We start from the raw sequence: 24126 nt of genomic DNA on the forward strand, positions 1-24126 counted from the left end.
CTGCATGCCTGGGATGAAGCCTACTTGATCATGGTGGATGATTGTTTTGATGTGCTCTTGAATTCGGTTTGCCAGAATTTTATTGAGTATTTTTGCGTCGATATTCATAAGGGAAATTGGTCTGAAGTTCTCTTTCTTTGTTGTGTCTTTGTGTGGTTTAGGTATAAGAGTAATTGTGGCTTCGTAGAAGGAATTCGGTAGGGCTCCATCTGTTTCAATTTTGTGGAACAGTTTGGATAATATTGGTATGAGGTCTTCTATGAAGGTTTGATAGAATTCTGCACTAAACCCGTCTGGACCTGGGCTCTTTTTGGTTGGGAGACCTTTAATGACTGCTTCTATTTCCTTAGGAGTTATGGGGTTGTTTAACTGGTTTATCTGTTCCTGATTTAACTTCGATACCTGGCATCTGTCTAGGAAATTGTCCATTTCCTGAAGATTTTCAAATTTTGTTGAATATAGGTTTTTATAGTAAGATCTGATGATTTTTTGAATTTCCTCTGAATCTGTAGTTATGTCTCTCTTTTCATTTCTGATTTTGTTAATTTGGACGCACTCTCTGTGTCCTCTCGTTAGTCTGGCTAAGGGTTTATCTATCTTGTTGATTTTCTCAAAGAACCAACTTTTGGTTCTGTTGATTCTTTCTATGGTCCTTTTTGTTTCTACTTGGTTGATTTCAGCTCTGAGTTTGATTATTTCCTGCCTTCTACTCCTCCTGGGTGTATTTGCTTCTTTTTGTTCTAGAGCTTTTAGGTGTGCTGTCAAGCTGCTGACATATGCTCTTTCCTGTTTCTTTCTGCAGGCACTCAGCGCTATGAGTTTTCCTCTTAGCACAGCTTTCATTGTGTCCCATAAGTTTGAGTATGTTGTATCTTCATTTTCATTAAATTCTAAAAAGTTTTTAATTTCTTTCTGTATTTCTTCCTTGACCAGGTTATCATTGAGTAGAGCATTGTTCAATTTCCACGTATATGTGGGCATTCTTCCCTTATTGTTATTGAAGACCAGTTTTAGGCCGTGGTGGTCCGATAGCACGCATGGGATTATTTCTATCTTTCTGTACCTGTTGAGGCCCGTTTTTTGACCAATTATATGGTCAATTTTGGAGAAAGTACCATGAGGAGCTGAGAAGAAGGTATATCCTTTTGCTTTAGGATAGAATGTTCTATAAATATCCGTTAAGTCCATTTGGCTCATGACTTCTCTTAGTCTGTCGACATCACTGTTTAATTTCTGTTTCCATGATCTGTCCATTGATGAGAGTGGGGTGTTGAAATCTCCCACTATTATTGTGTGAGGTGCAATGTGTGTTTTGAGCTTTAGTAAGGTTTCTTTTACGTATGTAGGTGCCCTTGTATTTGGGGCATAGATATTTAGGATTGAGAGTTCATCTTGGTGGATTTTTCCTTTGATGAATATGAAGTGTCCTTCCTTATCTTTTTTGATGACTTTTAGTTGGAAATTGATTTTATTTGATATTAGAATGGCTACTCCAGCTTGCTTCTTCTGACCATTTGCTTGGAAAGTTGTTTTCCAGCCTTTCACTCTGAGGTAGTGTCTGTCTTTGTCTCTGAGGTGTGTTTCCTGTAGGCAGCAGAATGCAGGGTCCTCGTTGCGTATCCAGTTTGTTAATCTATGTCTTTTTATTGGGGAGTTGAGGCCATTGATATTGAGAGATATTAAGGAATAGTGATTATTGTTTCCCTTTATATTCATATTTGGATGTGAGGTTATGTTTGTGTGCTTTCATTCTCTTTGTTTTGTTGCCAAGACGATTAGTTTCTTGCTTCTTCTAGGGTATAGCTTGCCTCCTTATGTTGGGCTTTACCATTTATTATCCTTTGTAGTGCTGGATTTGTAGAAAGATATTGTGTAAATTTGGTTTTGTCATGGAATATCTTGGTTTCTCCATCAATGTTAATTGAGAGTTTTGCTGGATACAGTAACCTGGGCTGGCATTTGTGTTCTCTTAGGGTCTGTATAACATCAGTCCAGGATCTTCTGGCCTTCATAGTTTCTGGCGAGAAGTCTGGTGTGATTCTGATAGGTCTCCCTTTATATGTTACTTGACCTTTTTCCCTTACTGCTTTTAATATTCTTTCTTTATTTTGTGCGTTTGGTGTTTTGACAATTATGTGACGGGAGGTGTTTCTTTTCTGGTCCAATCTATTTGGAGTTCTGTAGGCTTCTTGTATGTCTATGGGTATCTCTTTTTTTAGGTTAGGGAAGTTTTCTTCTATGATTTTGTTGAAGATATTTACTGGTCCTTTGAGCTGGGAGTCTTCACTCTCTTCTATACCTATTATCCTTAGGTTTGATCTTCTCATTGAGTCCTGGATTTCCTGTATGTTTTGGACCAGTATCTTTTTCCGCTTTACATTATCTTTGACAGTAGAGTCAATGATTTCTATGGAATCTTCTGCTCCTGAGATTCTCTCTTCCATCTCTTGTATTCTGTTGGTGAAGCTTGTATCTACAGCTCCTTGTCTCTTCTTTTGGTTTTCTATATCCAGGGTTGTTTCCATGTGTTCTTTCTTGATTGCTTCTATTTCCATTTTTAATTCCTTCAACTGTTTGTTTGTGTTTTCCTGGAATTCTTTCAGGGATTTTTGCGATTCCTCTCTGTAGGCTTTTACTTGTTTATTAATGTTTTCCTGTGCTTCCCTAAGTGTGTTCATGTCTTTCTTGAAGTCCTCCAGCATCATGATCAAATATGATTTTGAAACTGGATCTTGCTTTTCTGGTGTGTTTGGATATTCCGTGTTTGCTTTGGTGGGAGAATTGGGCTCCGATGATGCCATGTAGTCTTGGTTTCTGTTGCTTGGGTTCCTGCGCTTGCCTCTCTCCATCAGATTATCTCTAGTGTTACTTTGTTCTGCTATTTCTGACAGTGGCTAGACTGTCCTATAAGCCTGTGTGTCAGGAGTGCTGTAGACCTGTTTTCCTCTCTTTCAGTCAGTTATGGGGACAGAGTGTTCTGCTTTCGGGCGTGTAGTTTTTCCTCTCTACAGGTCTTCAGCTGTTCCTGTGGGCCTGTGTCTTGAGTTCACCAGGCAGCTTTCTTGCAGCAGAAAATTTGGTCTTACCTGTGGTCCTGAGGCTCAAGTTCGCTCATGGGGTGCTGCCCACGGGCTCTCTGCAGCGGCAGCAATCAGGAAGACCTGTGCTGCCCCTTCCGGGAGCTTCAGTGCACCAGGGTTCCAGATGGTCTTTGGCTTTTTCCTCTGGCGTCCGAGATGTGTGTGCAGGGAGCAGTCTCTTCTGGTTTCCCAGGCTTGTCTGCCTCTCTGAAGGTTTAGCTCTCCCTCCCACGGGATTTGGGTGCAGAGAACTGTTTATCCGGTCTGTTTCTTTCAGGTTCCGGCGGTGTCTCAGGCGCAGGGGTCCTGCCGCTCCTGGGCCCTCCCCCACGGGAGCCCAGAGGCCTTATACAGTTTCCTCTTGGGCCAGGGATGTGGGCAGGGGTGAGCAGTGTTGGTGGTCTCTTCCGCTCTGCAGCCTCCGGAGTGCCCACCTGACCAGGTGATTGGGTCTCTCTCTCACCCGGTCTGGGAGCAGAGAGCTGCTGCGGGCCGGGATCCGCCGGTGTGGGACTTCCGCTAAACACAGAACGTGCCCGGTCCTAGAGAAATTCTGCTTCCGTGTGTCCCAAGCTCACCAGGCAGCTTTCGTGCAGCAGAAATTTTGGTTTTACCTGTGGTCCCGAGGCTCAGGTTCGCTCGTGGGGTGCTGCCCAGGGGCTCTCTGCAGCGGCAGCAACCAGGAAGACCTGTGCCGCCCCTTCCGGGAGCTTCAGTGCACCAGGGTTCCAGATGGTCTTTGGCTTTTTCCTCTGGCGTCCGAGATGTGTGTGCAGGGAGCAGTCTCTTCTGGTTTCCCAGGCTTGTCTGCCTCTCTGAAGGTTTAGCTCTCCCTCCCACGGGATTTGGGTGCAGAGAACTGTTTATCCGGTCTGTTTCTTTCAGGTTCCGGTGGTGTCTCAGGCGCAGGGGTCCTGCCGCTCCTGGGCCCTCCCCCACGGGAGCCCAGAGGCCTTATACAGTTTCCTCTTGGGCCAGGGATGTGGGCAGGGGTGAGCAGTGTTGGTGGTCTCTTCCGCTCTGCAGCCTCCGGAGTGCCCACCTGACCAGGTGATTCATAGTTTTACTTTTAGATAGAAATTGTGCCTATACAACTCATTTAAAAATAGAAAGCTAAGGCTCAGTTCTTCTAATTGCTGCTGTTACAAATTATTTAAGGTGATAAAGTAGTACAAATTCAGGGCCAGATATTAAACTTATGGTTATATTAGATTCTGATTTAATTATAATAAAATGTTTTCAACAATTTTCAAATAGAAATAGCTAAGAGTAGTCAAGGTTAACAGTTCAGATTTACCTTATATATATAGTGTTCAAAGGCATCAGAAATCCACAAAATATGACACGTAAAGTTATTTCATTATTAATAGAAAATTTGACTAGTAGACATGTCTGCTCCTCACAGTACCTCCTTTACAATTCAAAGAAGAAACTGAGCATCATTACTTCCAGGCAGAGTTATTTTTATCATTATTTTGATAAGTTTGTTTAACTGGGTTAAAATTGCCCTAATTTTTCTATGACAAAAATACTGTCCAGGAAAGGACACACAATGTGGGATAATTGACTGTTTAGCTCTGCCAAGACATAGTAAACCGGTCCTTCATAGTTCCTGCCTCATTTGAGATCTGTCAGATGATCCTCTGTTGTCTATAATATCACGATATCCCTCTTTTTCTCTTCAACCCCACTTTCTTTTACCTAAAAAAGTATAGAGAAGAAGAAAGTAAGGTAGAAATCCCTAAGTCTAATCTTTCTAGTTTTCTCCCTGTCTAAAGCTACAACATTTGCAAATTATCCCTTAAAATGACAACAGAGGGCTAAAGGCTGATGTTCCAATGTTTTGAGGAATACTGTTCAGGTAGTCAGCTCTGCAAACTTGTTTCATTTTGGAAGCTTTGTTTGTGTTTCCTACATTGGATATCAAATTTACTTGTAAACAAAGCATTATATTAGCCATAATCTTTACATTGGTAGAAACCTTTATATCTGATGCAAAATTGAAGTTATAATATCTAACATTCATACAGAATTTATATTGATACAAATTTAAGGTTTTCATTAGTATGAATTTTTATATTGATACAAAATTTGAAGTTAATATTACTACTCTTAAATAGGCTTTGTGCCTATATAACTCATTTAAGAACCCAAGGATAAGACCCAGTCCTTCTTATTGCTGCTATTACATACTGTTTAGGATGATTCAGTAGCACAAGTTCAGGGTCAGATAGTGAATTCATGGTTATATTAGATTCTGGTTTAATTATAATAAAATGTTTCCAACTATTTTCAAATAGAAACAGCTAAGTGCAGTAATATTTAGTTCAATTTTGGATTTCTTTTTTTTCTATCCATCTTTATTTAATTGTGTATTTCTTATTTACATTTCAATTGTAATTCCCTTTCCCAGTTTCCAGGTCAACATCCCCCTCCCCCTCCCCTTCTATTTTGGAATTCCCCTCCCCATCCTCCCCCATTACCACCCTCCCCCCAACAATCCCATTCACTGGGGATTCAGTCTTGGCAGCACTAAGGACTTCCCCTTCCACTGGTGCCCCTACTAGGCTATCCATTGCTACCTATGCATTTGGAGTAAAATTTATTTCTGAAAATGGTTTTAAAACTAAGCAGATTATGAGAGCCAGAGGTGGTAGATAACTCTATCTAAGGAAAGAGTATTTCCAGACACAATTGGACTAATGCACATATAAACTCACAGGCACTGTGATTAAAGGCTCAGAGCCTGAAACAAATCAACCCATATAAAATCACAAAGTTGGGAGAATGAAAGGGACACAGGCTCTCACTCATAACCAGAAAGTCAAGTAATTCACACTCCCAGGTGTCCCGCGCTACGTCTCGCCAGCAGGAACGAAGCGGCACACACAGGATCCTACTGCAGAAAAGCTTTAATGTGTCTTGAGAGGGAGAGCATAAGCTTACAATGCGGAGACGCTGAGTGAGGAATAACCGTCCCTTATATAGGAAACTATCCTCGCCTAGGACGTGTCACTCTCTGACTGGTCGCTGCCAATTATGCCAGATGACGTACCAAAGCGTACGTGTCCCTTTGAGTAGGGAAGTTACCAGGCGCCTGCGTATTGCCCTTTTTACTAGGTGCGTTCTGCCAGATGCCGGTGCCATCTTGTAATGGAGTATGTGAGGACAGCTCCTCACATATGTGAGGACAGCTCCTCGGACAGCTCCTCACATATCCCCCTTTTCTGTTTTTTTTTTTTTTTTTTTTTTTTTTTTTTTTTGACATGGAAATTGCCATGAAAGGCTTTAGCAGCCTCTAAAGGAGAGGCCAGGGCCACAGCTATCATTTTTGTGGCTTTGTCAGCCAAATCATTCTCTGAACTCATTGGGCCAGGGAGTCCAGAATGGGCCCGTATATGAGTAATGTATACAGGGAATCTTCTATTTAATAGGATAATTTGGATTTTTCGGAAAATATCTGCCACCTTACTAGTGGTTTTAATTATACCGGCAGTTTCAAGAATACTAACTGCACTAGCTCGGCCTCCTCCTCTGAGTCTAAGGTTTTATTTTCAGAGCTTTCAGAACTGTCGAGGTTCAGCGCTTCTAGCTCTTTCACAGGGTATAGGCTGGCTCCCCCTCCTGGTTTATGTGTAGAGGAGGAAGTGCTGGAATCTGAAAATTTCAACGCTCCCTTGTCTGCGGACTTACCGGGAGGGCCCTTTTTCTTTCTTAGGACGTCTTTTTTCTTGCGCGCGCCCAACCTCTCACTACGTTCGGTTTCTGACAGACTTTCCCGGACTACCTCGAGAGTGGCCTGTCCTTCTACTACTGCTGTCTTACACGTTTCATCCTTTAAACAATTCTTAACCAGCTTCCATATAGCTTTGGTCCCTAGGCGCAGATCCTCTTCCGCCAATTTTCTGTCAAGGTCTTTTCCAAGTTTGTTCCGTGAGGCAATCGTAAACGAGCCTGAACAGGCAAACCAAGGCGCCACCCTCTCCACCTCCTTCACAAAGTTTTTAAGTGTTCTTCCTCCAAGTTTGATGTCCCTCTGCTTTAACAATGTTTCCAAGGCCATGACCACAGACTGTGAGGATCCCATGATGGGCCAGGAACACCGGCGGCTTATCTACGTCTGTCTGACAAGGCGTGAGGTGAAAGGGTAGAGACAGACATGCTGCTCTCTTATGTACGGGAGTCTTACACGCGCCTCCCCGGACGGTGCCGCTTATCTACGTTGGCCTTATCGCGTCCTTGTTCCTCAACAGTCAAAATCGAAGGTAAAAGGGAGTTGCGCGAAGCTCACTTATATACGAGAGACTGAGACGCGCCTTCAGCTGCTGTGATCGTCCTTTTAACAGTGAAAACAGTGAAAACAGAACATAAAGAGTAGGGTGTCTCCCAGGACAAATACTATAGCCTCAACAAATCCTTCCCAAGGCGGTGACAACCCCAGACCAAAGTCCAAGAGAGGGCTGCCTCTCCGAATGTATCTACCTGCAGTTCTGAATCCTCCTTGTCGCCAAGGGATCTGCGAAGGTGCTGATGATGGCGAGGTCTTTCCCGGGTTTTTGGCACCAGATGTCCCGCACTACGTCTCGCCAGCACGAACGACGCGGCACACACAGGATCCTACGGCAGAAAAGCTTGAATGCGTCTTGAGAGGGAGAGCATAAGCTTACAATGCGGAGACGCCGAGTGAGGAATAACCGTCCCTTATATAGGAAACTATCCTCGCCTAGGACGTGTCACTCTCTGACTGGTCGCTGCCAATTATGCCAGATGACGTACCAAAGCGTACGTGTCCCTTTGAGTAGGGAAGTTACCAGGCGCCTGCGTATTGCCCTTTTTACTAGGTGCATTCTGCCAGATGCCGGTGCCATCTTGTAATGGAGTATGTGAGGACAGCTCCTCGGACAGCTCCTCACATCTCCCCCTTTTCTGTTTTTTTTTTTTTTTTTTTTTTTTTTTTTTTTTTTTTTTTGACATGGAAATTGCCATGAAAGGCTTTAGCAGCCTCTAAAGGAGAGGCCAGGGCCACAGCTATCATTTTTGTGGCTTTGTCAGCCAAATCATTCTCTGAACTCATTGGGCCAGGGAGTCCAGAATGGGCCCGTATATGAGTAATGTATACAGGGAATCTTCTATTTAATAGGATAATTTGGATTTTTCGGAAAATATCTGCCACCTTACTAGTGGTTTTAATTATACCGGCAGTTTCAAGAATACTAACAGCACTAGCTCGGCCTCCTCCTCTGAGTCTAAGGTTTTATTTTCAGAGCTTTCAGAACTGTCGAGGTTCAGCGCTTCTAGCTCTTTCACAGGGTATAGGCTGGCTCCCCCTCCTGGTTTATGTGTAGAGGAGGAAGTGCTGGAATCTGAAAATTTCAACGCTCCCTTGTCTGCGGACTTACCGGGAGGGCCCTTTTTCTTTCTTAGGACGTCTTTTTTCTTGCGCGCGCCCAACCTCTCACTACGTTCGGTTTCTGACAGACTTTCCCGGACTACCTCGAGAGTGGCCTGTCCTTCTACTACTGCTGTCTTACACGTTTCATCCTTTAAACAATTCTTAACCAGCTTCCATATAGCTTTGGTCCCTAGGCGCAGATCCTCTTCCGCCAATTTTCTGTCAAGGTCTTTTCCAAGTTTGTTCCGTGAGGCAATCGTAAACGAGCCTGAACAGGCAAACCAAGGCGCCACCCTCTCCACCTCCTTCACAAAGTTTTTAAGTGTTCTTCCTCCAAGTTTGATGTCCCTCTGCTTTAACAATGTTTCCAAGGCCATGACCACAGACTGTGAGGATCCCATGATGGGCCAGGAACACCGGCGGCTTATCTACGTCTGTCTGACAAGGCGTGAGGTGAAAGGGTAGAGACAGACATGCTGCTCTCTTATGTACGGGAGTCTTACACGCGCCTCCCCGGACGGTGCCGCTTATCTACGTTGGCCTTATCGCGTCCTTGTTCCTCAACAGTCAAAATCGAAGGTAAAAGGGAGTTGCGCGAAGCTCACTTATATACGAGAGACTGAGACGCGCCTTCAGCTGCTGTGATCGTCCTTTTAACAGTGAAAACAGTGAAAACAGAACATAAAGAGTAGGGTGTCTCCCAGGACAAATACTATAGCCTCAACAAATCCTTCCCAAGGCGGTGACAACCCCAGACCAAAGTCCAAGAGAGGGCTGCCTCTCCGAATGTATCTACCTGCAGTTCTGAATCCTCCTTGTCGCCAAGGGATCTGCGAAGGTGCTGATGATGGCGAGGTCTTTCCCGGGTTTTTGGCACCAGATGTCCCGCACTACGTCTCGCCAGCACGAACGACGCGGCACACACAGGATCCTACGGCAGAAAAGCTTGAATGCGTCTTGAGAGGGAGAGCATAAGCTTACAATGCGGAGACGCCGAGTGAGGAATAACCGTCCCTTATATAGGAAACTATCCTCGCCTAGGACGTGTCACTCTCTGACTGGTCGCTGCCAATTATGCCAGATGACGTACCAAAGCGTACGTGTCCCTTTGAGTAGGGAAGTTACCAGGCGCCTGCGTATTGCCCTTTTTACTAGGTGCATTCTGCCGGATGCCGGTGCCATCTTGTAATGGAGTATGTGAGGACAGCTCCTCACATATGTGAGGACAGCTCCTCGGACAGCTCCTCACATCTGTGAGGACAGCTCCTCGGACAGCTCCTCACACCCAAGGAAAGAATAATTACTTTTCTCCAATGGACATAAGTGTCCTCTTCTCACACAGCTCATCTCTCTATGGGATTCTTGGCCTCTTTGTGTCCCATGCTAGTCCTGAGCTCACATGCATTTAGTTTTGTCATGACTTACACTGAAGTTACACTGTCTGGATTAAGCAATCCAGAACACACTTATCCATGTGTTCAGAGTTCCACTGATGAGAAAAATGCCTCTAGTTTACCTGCTAATAATGACTTATACATCCAAGATTTTAACTTGGGCCATTATATCTGTAAGTTCTCTCTGAAACCCAAATTCCTCCAGCTCTTGCAGTTACCATTTCTAAAAAGGTAATTACAGGTGATAACAGCTCCTTTCCAATCTTCAACAGGCTACACCTTGACAGAGAATAAATCACTCGCTTTACATTTTATAATAGACAAAGTAAAAAGACTTGTAAAAAGACAAAGTAAAAAGACACAGAACTGAGAATGTTGACATAAAAACTGAAATTCTGCAGCAGCTCAAGACCTCTGGTTGACACTTAGAAGTTGAAATATTTTTGAACTTATTGCTATAATAGGCCTGTATTACCAAGAATGGATAATTAGAAAAAAAACCCTGCCTAGAGATAATTAAAAGTAGCAACCAGATGAAAGATCTAAATCCTAGAGGTCTACAGTGTCACTCCATAATTGCAGGGCACTCAGACACTAAGCCATCATCCGAAAAGCATACATGGGCTGGACCTAGCATCCAGCACCTGCTCAGCTCAGTCTTCTTGGGTATCCTCCAACAACAGGAGTGGTGGCTCTAGCTAAAACTGATGCCTATCTGTGGAATCCATTCCCCTAACTGGACTACCTCGTCTGACCTCATGGAAGAGGATGGCCCTAACCCTATTTGATGCAGCAGAGTTGGGGATATTCAATGGGTTCCCACCCCAAAAGAGGAAAAGTGAGGTGGAAAAAATTAGGGATTACTTAGGGGGCTATGAGAGGAGGGCAGCAGATTGGGATGTAAAATGAATGGATGGATGGATGGATGGATGGATGGATGAATGGATGGAAAAGAACTTCTTTGTATAACCTAATATATCATGGTCAATTAAAATTAACACTGATCCTTACGTGGGTTATCCCTGGAGTCTCACAGGAGATATGAAGCACAGTTACTCATGGAAAATATGCTTAGAAGCTCTGAATAAGAGGTAATGTCAGGAATAAAGAATGAGAGAAATGAGGCAGGGAGCAAAGGAGAAGAAGGTTTTTTTTTCTGGAGTGGACAAAGGAAGGAATTCCTCTGGATAAGGAGGAGACTTATGTAGCACATAATAAAATGACTGGTTATAAAGGTAAAAAAGGATACTTAACAGTTGATAGGCTACAAAAAACGAACTCAATACTAATTCTGCTGATATTTACTCTAAGATTGGCTTCTTCAGCTCTCTTTGTGTCACTTACCTGTGTTTCTAGAAGGTAAAAATAAAACTGAGCAAAATAAAATACAATTAGCTAAAACGAAAGCTATTACACTGAAGTTGGACAAGATAAATAAACAAAATATACATATTCCCAAGAGAAAGCAGAAGAAGCAGAAGCCCAATTGTTCAAAAACTCAGGAGTCCCATAAAATTACTAAACTGAAAAGTATAATAAATACACAAAGAACTCTTGCTAAAGCAAACGCATGGGGAAAAAACTTTTCCTGGAACAGACACAAGTGAAGATATGCTTTGCTGGAACAGATACAGGTGAAAGGGTGTTTTGATATTGCAAACACTTGAACAGAACTTTGAAGAAGGAGTACAAATATGATCACATACATTGGAAGACAAGCTCTCTAGGTTTTCTCCACCACATTACTCTTAACTAACAACAGGCAAGTATTAGCTTGCCTTCCATAATATTGTTGAGCTCAAATTGTGGTAATGTTGACATTGAGAGAAAGTCACCCCCAAGTACTACTTGTGAGATTCCTGCACCTGCTTGCTTCTTCAGCAGCCTCAGGCCAGCTGGTGAGTCCTCTGGTTTCTTCATGTTTGAACTACAGGTGCCTGGTGTCTGCCTACCTACAGGACTGGTTTGCAGCTGCTGAGTTGTGCTTGGTGTTTGCTATGGGACCTAAATACTGCCAAAGATCAAGTTCACCCCCAAAGAACTATTTGTGAACAAGTCAAATTCCCTCTAATCCTAGTAAATTTTCCTTAACGTTTTCTCTGTTGCGGTGATAGGCTACAGGAAAGAATGAAATTCTATTAAAAGTAAGCTGCAAAAAAATGTATGCCTAAAAGTGACCAGTAGATCCCATGGTGCTTGCAAATTCTGTATTTGTGAGTTCATATGACCTTGGCTCACTTGAGTTTAAGACCTGCAAATCCTAGTGTCTTCTAACACTTTTCTCTCTCTCTCTCTCTCTGCTTCCTCTTTCACACGGTTCCTTGATGTCTGAAGGGTAGGATTTGATGAAGTAAACCAATTCACATCTATGTATTCTTGATTTTTTTTGCCTTAATGTCTGGTTGTTGGTCTCTGTTATCTATTACATTTTCTTCAAGAACGTTTTCTGCTGATGCCTTAATCAGTCACAAAATTATGACTCCAGTAAGATATCATTAATATCATTAGGATTCAATTTTGTTACATTGCTTACTTTACCAGTAGTATTTGATTTTATCCTAGGTCTATGTTCATGGAGCCATTGCAGAAGGCAATGTTCACACAACTATTTGAACATTCCAGTTGCTTTTCCTACATCCCAGGCTTGCAAAAGAGAAGTATAAACAGCAACCCTTCCACAAAACATTTACAGATCTAAAATCTGTCCTGCATGAAAAATAAAAGGATGGTGGCACAAGGCTGGTGGAAGTAACTCATAAATACCTGATTTGATTTAAAGCTTTCTTAGTCAGTGAGACAGAACCCAGACCCAACTCTCTTTAATACATAATTATAATACAATGCAAATGGTTTTCTTTCACTTTACTTTTGACCATGTAAATTCATCTGACATATGAAAGCATTTAAATAAAATTTTGACAAGTTCAGGTGGATTAATAATCTTTTATGTATGTTGAATACAGATATCCAATTGAAGATATTAGAAAAGAGGACACAAAACTTCCTGGATTAATGCATTATGATCCATGCGCAAAATGCAATACTATAAAAATTTGGTAAAATATGCAAATTATATGCATCAATTTTCTTCTGAAATAACTTCTGAAACTCTTGAACATGTGTTTTTACATTTTTTTATTGTCTGGTAAGAACTGTGCTTCATGTAGCATTCCTATACTGAAGCAGGTCAGTACTTTTAAGTATTTTCAATGTTATATTCAATTATTCAAATATTTCTTTGTATCTCAAATTAACATGTCTGTTAGGATGTTTAAACATTACAGCCTCCACTCTAGGATCCAGGACTTAAAGTCTGGTTGCATAAGCAAATGTAAATTTGTACAGCAAATATTGCCAAAATTATTTGTATCTTCTCATTCTCCCTCTCTTCTCTCTCTCTCTCTCTCTCTTTCTCTCTCTCTCTCTCTTTCTCTCTCTCTCTCTTTCTCTCTCTCTCCCTCTCTCTCTCTCTCTGTCTATCTCTCATCATGTAAAAATAATAATATAATAAAATTAGATGATGAAAATAATAACAGTAATGGGATGAAACAGAAAGAAGAAAAAGCACAAGAAACAGTGCAAGGGAACTCTCTGGTATGATGTGCCTACCCTAGGATAGAGAGGAGAGAAGTAGAGTCTGTGCTGATAGGGTGGCCAGCAGAGGAGATAAGGAGTCAGTGAAGGGAGGGACGGATCCAGGCATGATGGTCAGGGGAAATGCCTAGCTGACATGCAAGCAATCAGGCCACTTCTGTGGCTTTGATTAGCAAGTAGACTACTTCTGCAGCTTCGACTTACTGCAGCCATGCTTCTTTATTCATACAAGTTTCACAAAACAAAAACAAAAAAAGTGATCATTCTCATGGTACAGAATATGCATTTGCTTTGCCAGTACACATTCAGGAATAAACCTTCCATAACAATTACAAAATACAAACAGATTATTCTTATTTTTATTAATCCTGTAACTCAAAAATTCACCTCCAAATTTAACACATTCAATATATGATAGCCTGCAACTAGACTGTCAATCTACGTTGTTTGAAAGCACTCCAGACAAACAAAAATATCTGAACCAGTATTTTTTATGAATGGCAAATACTAATACCTAATTCCTTTTATGATATATTTCACTATCTACACTGTAAGGTAGGAAAAGTTTTTAGTTCACCTATCTTATTTACTGAAGTCCATTCTTCCAAGAGTGGACCCTGTATAAAATCCTATTTTTAAAGTACATTTTGAGAGAATTCTCATCTGATAATAAAATGAGATATTTATCTGGAATCTATTCTACTGGCCAGTCTGAGATTGTCAATTTTCTCTGTTTACTCTGCACCAGTTTTACTGTTTGAGTTAGCTCAGGGGCAGATACCCCAAGAAGTCTAGTGGGAGAATGACCTCATCTAACTATGCATTTATCTCTGCAGTTCCAGGAGCAATCTCGGAGAAGCTAAAAACTAGTAGGTGATCCTCCTGCTACGATTCCCCCAGGCACTGGTAAAGCATGACAGATTTGTTCCTATAGGCAAGGCCAAGGAGATAATATTTGAGGAAAGATTCCTGCTATTAAAATTCTTTTCCTGTTTTATTGGATATTTATACAGTCATTTGTCATTTGTCAACACTTTTCAGGGGAAAAGTGAAAGCATACTGTCTTGTAGTGATGCTACATAGATGATTTCCTAATTCTTAATGATGATCCTTCTATACTTCCTAAGATGATATTAATTAAAAAGATCTAAAATAGGACTGCTACTAAGTCCTTTCTGTTGTCAAAATTGCAATGAGAACTCTGCTACTCTTAGAATATCATTAGTTAATTGCTGCTGAGATAGAAAGCAGACATTTAAAACAGCATACATTCAACAGATTATAAAAATAACTAAAAAAGGGAACTAGCAAATTTTATAGGTGCAAGGACAGAAGATAAAATATTGACTGGGTTTATCTATGTAACACTTCAATGTTAACTTAGTTATGATCTTTAACTATGTACCAGGCTGTGGAGCTAGAGAGAGTTACTGAATGTGTAGCCAGATAAATACTCTTAAAGGATATGCATATAAACATCTTTGTTGTAAACCTCTTATGAAGTTTATTCATTTGTCTCAGTTAACTGAACACAAATAAAACAGAAAATAAGAATCACATTCTATATCTTTCTCTCTATTACTATCTATTCCATCTCTCTTACCCCTTGCGTGCGCGCACACGCACACACACACACACACACACACACACACACACACACACACACACACTCTTACACATAGGCAAACTCAGAAAACTTCAAAATTTGAAAACAATTATATATGCCTGTTCTTAGATAAGGACCTCCTTTTCCTTGAAAAAGAGGGAAAACTGGGTCAGGATTCAGCTGCAGAGTCCCAAATCCTAATCCTGTCTGAGGAAATTTATCCCTTACCCCATACATGAGCCTTGTTCTGATGCTCTGAATGTAACATTATGTCCTATGCTATAAAAAGATATGCAGCTTAAGTTGGCCCCACTTGTAACACACTTAAAATATTGATTTGCAGGTCATTACAAGGATAAAAATTGTGATGGAAATTTCAAAAACAGCTAAGTTATTAGAATTAACAGTTATCAGAATATACAGCGTCTTTTCAATACTTACAGTTAACATTAGCCATTCAAATATATTATATAATAAAATGATCACACATGACCAAAGTAATTATACGTCAGAAGTATTTGTACATTAAGGATTATTGCAGCAATATCATTATAAGTAAATATGTAAATAAAATATGTAAATGTAAGTAGAAGATTATATCAAGAAAACATGGACACACACACATTTATATCAGAAAGAAGAAAAATACTTTTGGCAATTTTACTAAAATGGAAGCAAATGCAGATGACTGTATTAATTTAGGCCATAATAGACACACAGACATTGAATGAGGCTCTCAATAGTTCTTAAGTACTGCAAAGTTATATAAACTTATGTATATAAATATATGATGATGTTTAAATGAATTTGAATTGTATCTGCTACTCTTAGAATGTCATTAGTTAATTGCTGCTGAGATAGAAAGCAGACATTTAAAACAGCATACATTCAACAGATTATAAAAAAATACTAAAAAAGGGAACTAGCAAATTTTAAAGGTGCAAGGACAGAAGATAAAATATTGACTGAGTTTATCTATATAAAACTTCAATGTTAGTATAATAAAATGAAAAATAATAGGGAAAGAAAAATAAAGATAGAGGTTTTCGGGGAAATAGTCACGGTATACACAATACACTTGTATGAAAATTGTAAACATATATATATATGTATATATATGTATATATATATATACATACATACATACTGTTATATCTATTTCACATAATGACTTTTGGTCCTTGTGATTTTCACTTATAAATGAAATATACTGCAATCATATGTATTTCTATTGTATAGCTCTTGTATCTGTTGATACCTGCCAATATGTCTCTCTCCCAATATGCTGACCACTTTCATTTTATTAATTAATAATTTAACATGTCCAATTACTACTATTTATATACACATAGGTAAGGTCATTCACTAGTACATAGGAAATCTACAAAAATATTAATACAATTTGATTGAATTTTCCTCATTGGTCATCAAAAGTCAACAAACCCTCAGCTAGATGTGGGTCCTGAGACATTCCTCTCCATCCATTTTGTAATATATTTAAAATTTATATACTATATTTAGTGGAGAGAGCAGATCACACATGTACCAAGCTACAAGTTACATAATGCACTTCTTGTGTTGTATGATATGTGTACAGGAATTAAACTGTTATGACTGAGCGTTCCAGGAGATATCTTTAATCTAATCAGCTATTGCACAGGCTCTCAGATTGTAATGTTGACTGATTTGATTCTACATGTCATGTGCTGGTTAATACAGCTGCTGAGAGTTCATGTGAACACATCAAGTCCTGAGAATATTTTTTGTCAATACACCCAACATTCTAGATCTCATGTCCTTTCTAATCCCTTCTCTGTGATGTTGTTTGGGTTTTGGGTGGGACACTTATATAGAGGACTCCTTTGTGATTAAGTACACAGAGGTTCATTCTCTGCACTTGGAACATTAATGCTTGTCTACATTAATCATTACACACGGCACATGGAAGCTTCTATGATCAAGGCTGAGAGCTGCGATAATCTGGTATAAACATAAATATTATAAGGCATTTTGACAATTTGGACATTAGTAATGCAACCTGGGTCTACTATGCCTATGGCATCTGTAGCTATGGGCTTTTGACCATGTTTACCTAGGATGAAATCTTTCCTATGGAGCAATTCACACATCCAATTACAAAGAAGTTGGTCACTACATAACAGTCAAGTGCTAGTGAGTGCCTCTTACCTGAAGTCTGATAATGCAAACTGCTAGGACAGGTACTGTTTAAATCAGTGAGGGCATTTAATGAAGATTCTGAGGAATTTCATGAAGATGACTTTGTAAAATAAGAATAAAATTAAAGGTGAGAAGTCATATAGTTGAAGCATGATGATTCAAACATGAAATGATGGTGGGAAATGGAGAACAAGAAATTGGTGGAGCAGAAAGCAAATTGAAGTGTGTAAAGAGGGTTAAAATGAAATCTAAAATATTCAGTGTAAGTAAAAATTAGAAAAAAACATAGAGGATACAGAACGCATATAGCAAGAAAAATCAAATTTAGGATATTGGGAGTGGAAAATTCCATTATGGAATAAAAATCAACAAAACTTAAAATTAATTTCTAAACAAATGCTTAAGAAAAAATCAATAGTTCATAGTTGCCTATATACGTTTGGGAATGTCTTTAAGGTGAAGGATTAATTTTCAGTTTAGAATATCATGTGGGCTTATCGATCATCTGATACATTAATTTATCAAAATAATACATTTAAGGAAAGTAAGAAAAAATAATGATAAGCAAACCTGAAATTTAGTTGCTAGTATTATCTCAGTAGTCTAGTTCTGGTCATGCTTTATAGTTATATGATTTGTTCTCTTGAAGAAAGCTGAGTAGAAGTCACTGGTATGAGCTTTGTGTTTTATGTTAATATAGAAGTCTTTGAACAGAGGTACCTACATGGTAGGGCAGTGTGTTTCTCAAAGAAACTGACTTCCAGAAACAACAGGACTCACACACATGTGAAACTACAGAGGCTGTGAAAGCATACACCGAGTATGCACAGACTCAGTCCAATGGGGACCAAGTGTTGAGTGAGGGACTTGGCCACAGTTTCTCAACCTTAAGCAAGAAGTTTCTGAAATTGACACTTATGTGCAAAGAAAAATACAGATTATGCCAATGGAGCTGTATTGTGTTTATAAACCAGACTTAAGGATAGATATCAATAGAGAAGGTCCACACAAAATGAACTCAACAATGTTGAATAATTTTTATCCTTAATCTTTTCTGCATTGGTTTATTGCATGTTTCTTATAGAGTTAAATGTTTATAGAGTTAAGTGTGTGTGTGTGTGTGTGTTTCTTCTTTTTTGATTATTTTAACCCATTTTATGTGTTTTTTTTTTCATTACATAGAATAACACAGTGTGTAGTTAAGTGAAGTTTCTGGCAGGATTTGAAAAGAATAACAGTGAGCAGAACACATTGTATAAATTTTAATATTTATTTTTATTTCTTTTATTTTTTTACAGTCCATGCATTTCCACACTTCTGGTCAACCCTGCACATTTCATCATACCATTTTCCTCCCCCTGTCTTCAAAAATATTTTCTCCATTACAGTAATTGAGAAATAACTCCCACTACATAATAGTCAAACCACCAAATGCACAAAACAACAAATATGTTAAAATGAGTAAGGGAAAAAATTCAAATATGAAATCAAGGCAGACCTATCAGAATTAAACCAGACTTCTCACCAGAGATTATGAAAGTCAAAGATCCTGGGAAGATGTCATAAAGACCCTAGGAGAACACAAATGCCAGGCAAAGCTACTATATCCAGCAAAACTCTCAATTACTGCAAAGGGAGAAATCAAGATATTTACCCAATATCTTTTATCTTTCCACAAATCCTGCCATAGAAAGGATAATAAATGTAAAACTCCAGCATAAGGAGGGAAAATACACCGTAGAAAAAGCAGGAAACGGAGTTGGGGATTTAGCTCAGTGGTAGAGCACTTGCCTAGCAAGCACAAGGCCCTGGGTTGGGTCCCCAGCTCCAAAAAAAAAAAAAGAAAAAAAAGAAAAGAAAAGAAAAAGCAGGAAACTAATCTCTTTGCAACAAACCCAAGAGAAGAGAGACACACAAACATAATTCCACCTCTGACAAAAAAAATAACAGGAAACAACAATCACTGTTCATAAATATCCCTTAATATCAATGGACTCAATTCCCCAATAGAAAGATATAGACTAACAGAAGAAATACAGAAAGAGGACCCAGAATTTTGCTGGATACAGGAAACATATCTCAGTGACAAAAAAAGACACAACCTCAGAATCAAAGGATGGAAAAAATTTCCAAGAAAATTGTCCCAAGAAACAAGCTGAAGCATCTATTCAAAGCCAACAAAAATTATCAAAAAGATAATGACACTTCATATCCAGAAAAAAAATCGATATGAACACTCAACCCTGAATATCTATGCTCCAAATGCAAGGGAATCTATGTTCAAAAGAAACCTTACTGTATCTCAAAGCACACATTGCACCTCACACAATAATAGTGGGAGATTTCAACACCCCACTCTCATCAATGAACAGATCATGGAAACAGAAACTAAAGAGAGAAACAGAGAAACTAACAGAAGTTATGAAACAAATGGATTTAACACATATTTATAGAACATTTCACCCTACAATAAAAGAATACTTTCTTCTCATCACTTCTTCAAATTTACCATATACTCAGTCACAAAACATATCTCAACAGATACAAGAAGATTGAAATCCTCCCATGTATACTCTCAGACCACAACAGATTAAGACCTGTTTTTAATAACTACAAAAACAAAAGGAAGCCCACATATACATGGAAGTTGAACAATGTTATACTCACTGATAACTTGGACAAGGAAGAAATAAAGAAAGAAATTAAAGACGTTTTAAATTTTATGAAAATGAAGGCAAAACATACCCACTCAAACTAATGGCACACCATGATAGCAGTGCTAAGAGGAAAACTCATAGCTCTGAATGCCTCCAAATAGAAACTATAGAGACCATACATTAGCAGCTTGATAGCACTCATAAATATCTATAAAAAAGTAGGTAATACACCATATGTTTCCATTTTGTTTTTTTATTGAATAGGAAACTGGTCATTGGAGCTGGTCACTGGTGAAGAGGATGACAACATATGGTGTACTATGTATTTATCCTAAATCAGTATCATAATTTTCATAGAACTGCTTTTACAAAAACGACAAAGGTAATGTAAGATTTTTAGGAAGAAGCAATAAATGGACATTCAAGATTACTATTTCTGTGCAAGTCTAAATGTTATTTTTCTGTCTTCACAGTCCCAGCAGAGCTTCTGCTCCTTCGGAGTTTTTGACATACTCTGCTCCTTCGGAGTTTTTGACATACTCAGCATGTGATTTAAATGCTGTGTCTCGCACAGAAGTAGTCCCCAGAGTCCTCAGGTCTCAGGCTGCTGAGTTGCAAATAGGCTGTGCTGGAGGATTTGTCTGCAGTCAATGTGGCCTTGCCCTTGAATTTCTATTGTAATTAGTACCACCACTTCCAGGATAAATATATCCAATTCACTCAAGGCCCTGTCCAGGCATCTGCTTTATCCAGCTTATATAGTAGCTGGTGAAGGTGTAGCCAGAAGCCTTGCAGGAGAGCTTCACTGAAGCCCCAGGTTTCACCAGCTCAGATCCAGACTGCTGCAGCTGGATCTGGGAGTGGACTCCTGTAGAGGAAAGAACAGAGTGAATGTCAGTGCCATCTCAGACTCTGTCTCCTTTTCAGATTTCTAAGTGATGAGCCCCTTACCTGCAGTTACTGACAAGAGGAAGAGAAAGTCCAGCTCCATTCCATAGTTAGAGTCAGTGTGATCATGTACTGTGGAAAGGACAATGATCATATGTTCTTTTCAGTGTGTGGAATCCCAGTATTTACTGCCATAGACATAGATAATTTGCATATTCATGAACAGGGGACTTATTACATAAGAACATATTCGAGCTGCAGAACAACTATGAAGAGGAAGGTCTGAAATGGTACATGGGTTAGGTAGCATGATGCTCAGGTCCAAATCCTGTTTCTCTTTGAGGAAGTGCATACCACTTACTTTCAATGAACTCTGGACAGATGCTGTGCATGTAACGACAGGGACAAACCTCTCAATCAAATTCTGGCCTCTATTTGTTGCTCCACTAACACTGTGTTAACACATTGATTTACAGATAATGCTCTGTGATGATGATGATCATGAGATGATGATGATGGTGGTAGTGGTGGTGGTGGTGGTGGTCGTGTGGTGCTGGAGTTGGTGGTGGTGGTTGTGGGGATGATGATGTTGGTGTTGATTGTGGTGATGATGAATATGATGATTATAATAATTGAAAATTCCAATAAGAGCCAATTTTATAGTTTTAGAGTCTATTTTCTCATACATGCAACTAATATTTGCTTCTCCAAAAAGTAATATGCTTCAAATTTTAATAAAATGCCTAAAACTAAATGTGCTTCAAAAGTAATTTCCTAAAAATGATTATAGCAGGAGGATCCTCATCAACTAAATTATAGCAAAAAGCTGTAAGCGTGTCATGAAATGATTTGATCAGTAAGGCTGGAATAATATATATATATATATACACATATATATATACATATATATATTATAAGTTGTATACACACACACACAAAACAGAATTTTTGTTGAGAAATTAATAAGAAATTAAGATTTCTTTTGGAAGAATGAATATAATTAGAGATAACTGTATGAATGAGGAAAATCTCAAAATCACAGACATTAAATGAGACTCTCATTAGAAGCTCGTATACATTTCATAGTTATATATAACTATTTATACAAATACATGATATTGTATCCATGAAATTCTCTAGTAGAACAAAGGCAAAATAGAGGGACAAGAGGTGACATGAGAAATATGTAGTGTACAAAATACAAATATAAAAAATTTGTACATAAGTAAAGTTGTTAATTCTGTATTTCATAAGGATTTTTATTCTTTGAAATTTTCAACCATATATGAAATATTCTATAATCTACCTCTATTCTCAAGACTCACACCTCAATCTACCACTACTAGGTCCCTATGTTCATCTTGGACTCTTCCAATAAGTCCCTTTCCCAACATCCTACTTCCTCTGTTTCATTACCTAGTAACACAGTGAGTTTAATTAGTGTTATCTATGTGCACATTGATAGGATTATCACTAGTAAGGAGTGAACCTCCAGAAATCTTCCCTCAATAAGGGAATGTGTTTTGCCCATCAATCATCAAATTTCAAAAAACCTTCAGCCTGTTATGGGCCCTCAAACATTCCTTGCCATCCATGCTGTACTTTTAATTGTTATATTTCTTTTAGTGGTGAGTTCAGGGTATTCATGCATCAAGGTGGATATACTAAACTCAGAGGGTGACTTATCTTATTCAATTCTAAGGCATTTCCCTAATGTTGCCTTAGAGTCCCTTATATGGTAATATCCACTGGTGTAATTAGTGTGTCTAGTGTTGGTATGTATAGCTACTGAGAGTTCGTGTGTGCACTAAGAACAGTGGAACCCCTGGAGATAGATTTTGGTCTACTTTGACCACATTCTCTGTATTTTACATCCTTTCTTTTCCCTGTTTTATGATGGGCATTAATTTCCAGATGAGGGATTGGTATAATTACTTATCTGTGACTGAGTTCTCTGTCAATCTCTGCCCTCTGAACACTCAATAATGTCTGCATCAGTCTTTACACACAGAACATATGAGCCACTTTGATCAAGGCTCACAAAATATAGTGGGTATAAACAAATATTCATAAGGCAGCTTGATAACATATCCATTAGCAATACATCAAAGATCTACTACCTATATCAACTTCAAACATAGACTTTTGACCACACCTACCTGAGATAAAGTCTTCCCTATGAAAATTCACCAGTAAATAAATAAAATTTTGTTGTGTCCCAGCAATAACTCTGCAAACACATACTCAAATGACTCTACATCTTATTGTACAGACATTTACACATAAATCTTTATTCATAGCATGTTATTCATTCTCTAAAAGCAGTATATAGAGGAAGGAATGATCCCAGATTTCCAACAAAGCATAAACAAAATACGAAAAATTGGTACATATAGATAAATCAATAAGACTCAGTGGTAAAACAAATTATTTAATCTATAATGTCTGCATGCAACTGGAAAAATTAAACATTATATATCACCCATGTCCATAAAGCAAGTGATTCATGTTCTCAGTCATATGTGTTTCAGTGATTGAATATTTTGTTTGGTATATTGAATTGTAGAAGCAGAGAAACTAGAACTGGGACAGTAAAGTTTGAGGTATTTTCAAACATGATACAGTAAAATAGAGGTAAAAATAGAAAAAAATTATGATTGAGAGAATTATAAGAGCCATAGAGGTTGGATGACTCCAAAGAAGGTGTGTCTTCCAGACACAATTGCACTGATGCACATATGACTTCACAGAAATTTTGGCTACAGGCACAGTGTCTGAATCAAGTCAACCCAGATAAAATCCCAAGTAGGGAGATGGAAATAGACATGGGCTCTCTCTGCTAAACCAGGAAGCTCTGCAATTGATACTCACATGCAAAGGAATAAGTAGTTTCCTCCAATGAAGTTCATAAGTGATATTAAGCATATTTAATTAAGGAAGACATGCTTAGCAGTTGGTAGCCAACAAGAAAATTATTTCAATGGAATTTATGCAGGCATTTACTTTGACATTCTGAAATTTATGTCGCTATTATAATTTATACAATTAGATACATTTATACATTGGCAATTTAAAGGCTATACTAATGTTTTAAGGAGGACATTTTCATTTTCCTAAAAATTTAGACTTTTTAACAATCAGACTGCCATGCTACAGAGGATAATGTCACATCTTTCTACGAGTCAGTCACTACCATTTGTTGCATTTACACAGAATCCATTCATCTGCACCAACAAAAGGGAATATAGCATCACTTATGGCTCATAAGACATGAATAGAGCATAAATATCCATTACCATATGTAATAGTGATGAAGAAGTACTTTAAAATAACTAGT

Source organism: Rattus norvegicus, chromosome 6, assembly GCF_021556685.1.
Source record: "Rattus norvegicus strain SHRSP/BbbUtx chromosome 6, alternate assembly SHRSP_T2T, whole genome shotgun sequence".
Classification (NCBI taxonomy): Eukaryota; Metazoa; Chordata; class Mammalia; order Rodentia; family Muridae; genus Rattus; species Rattus norvegicus.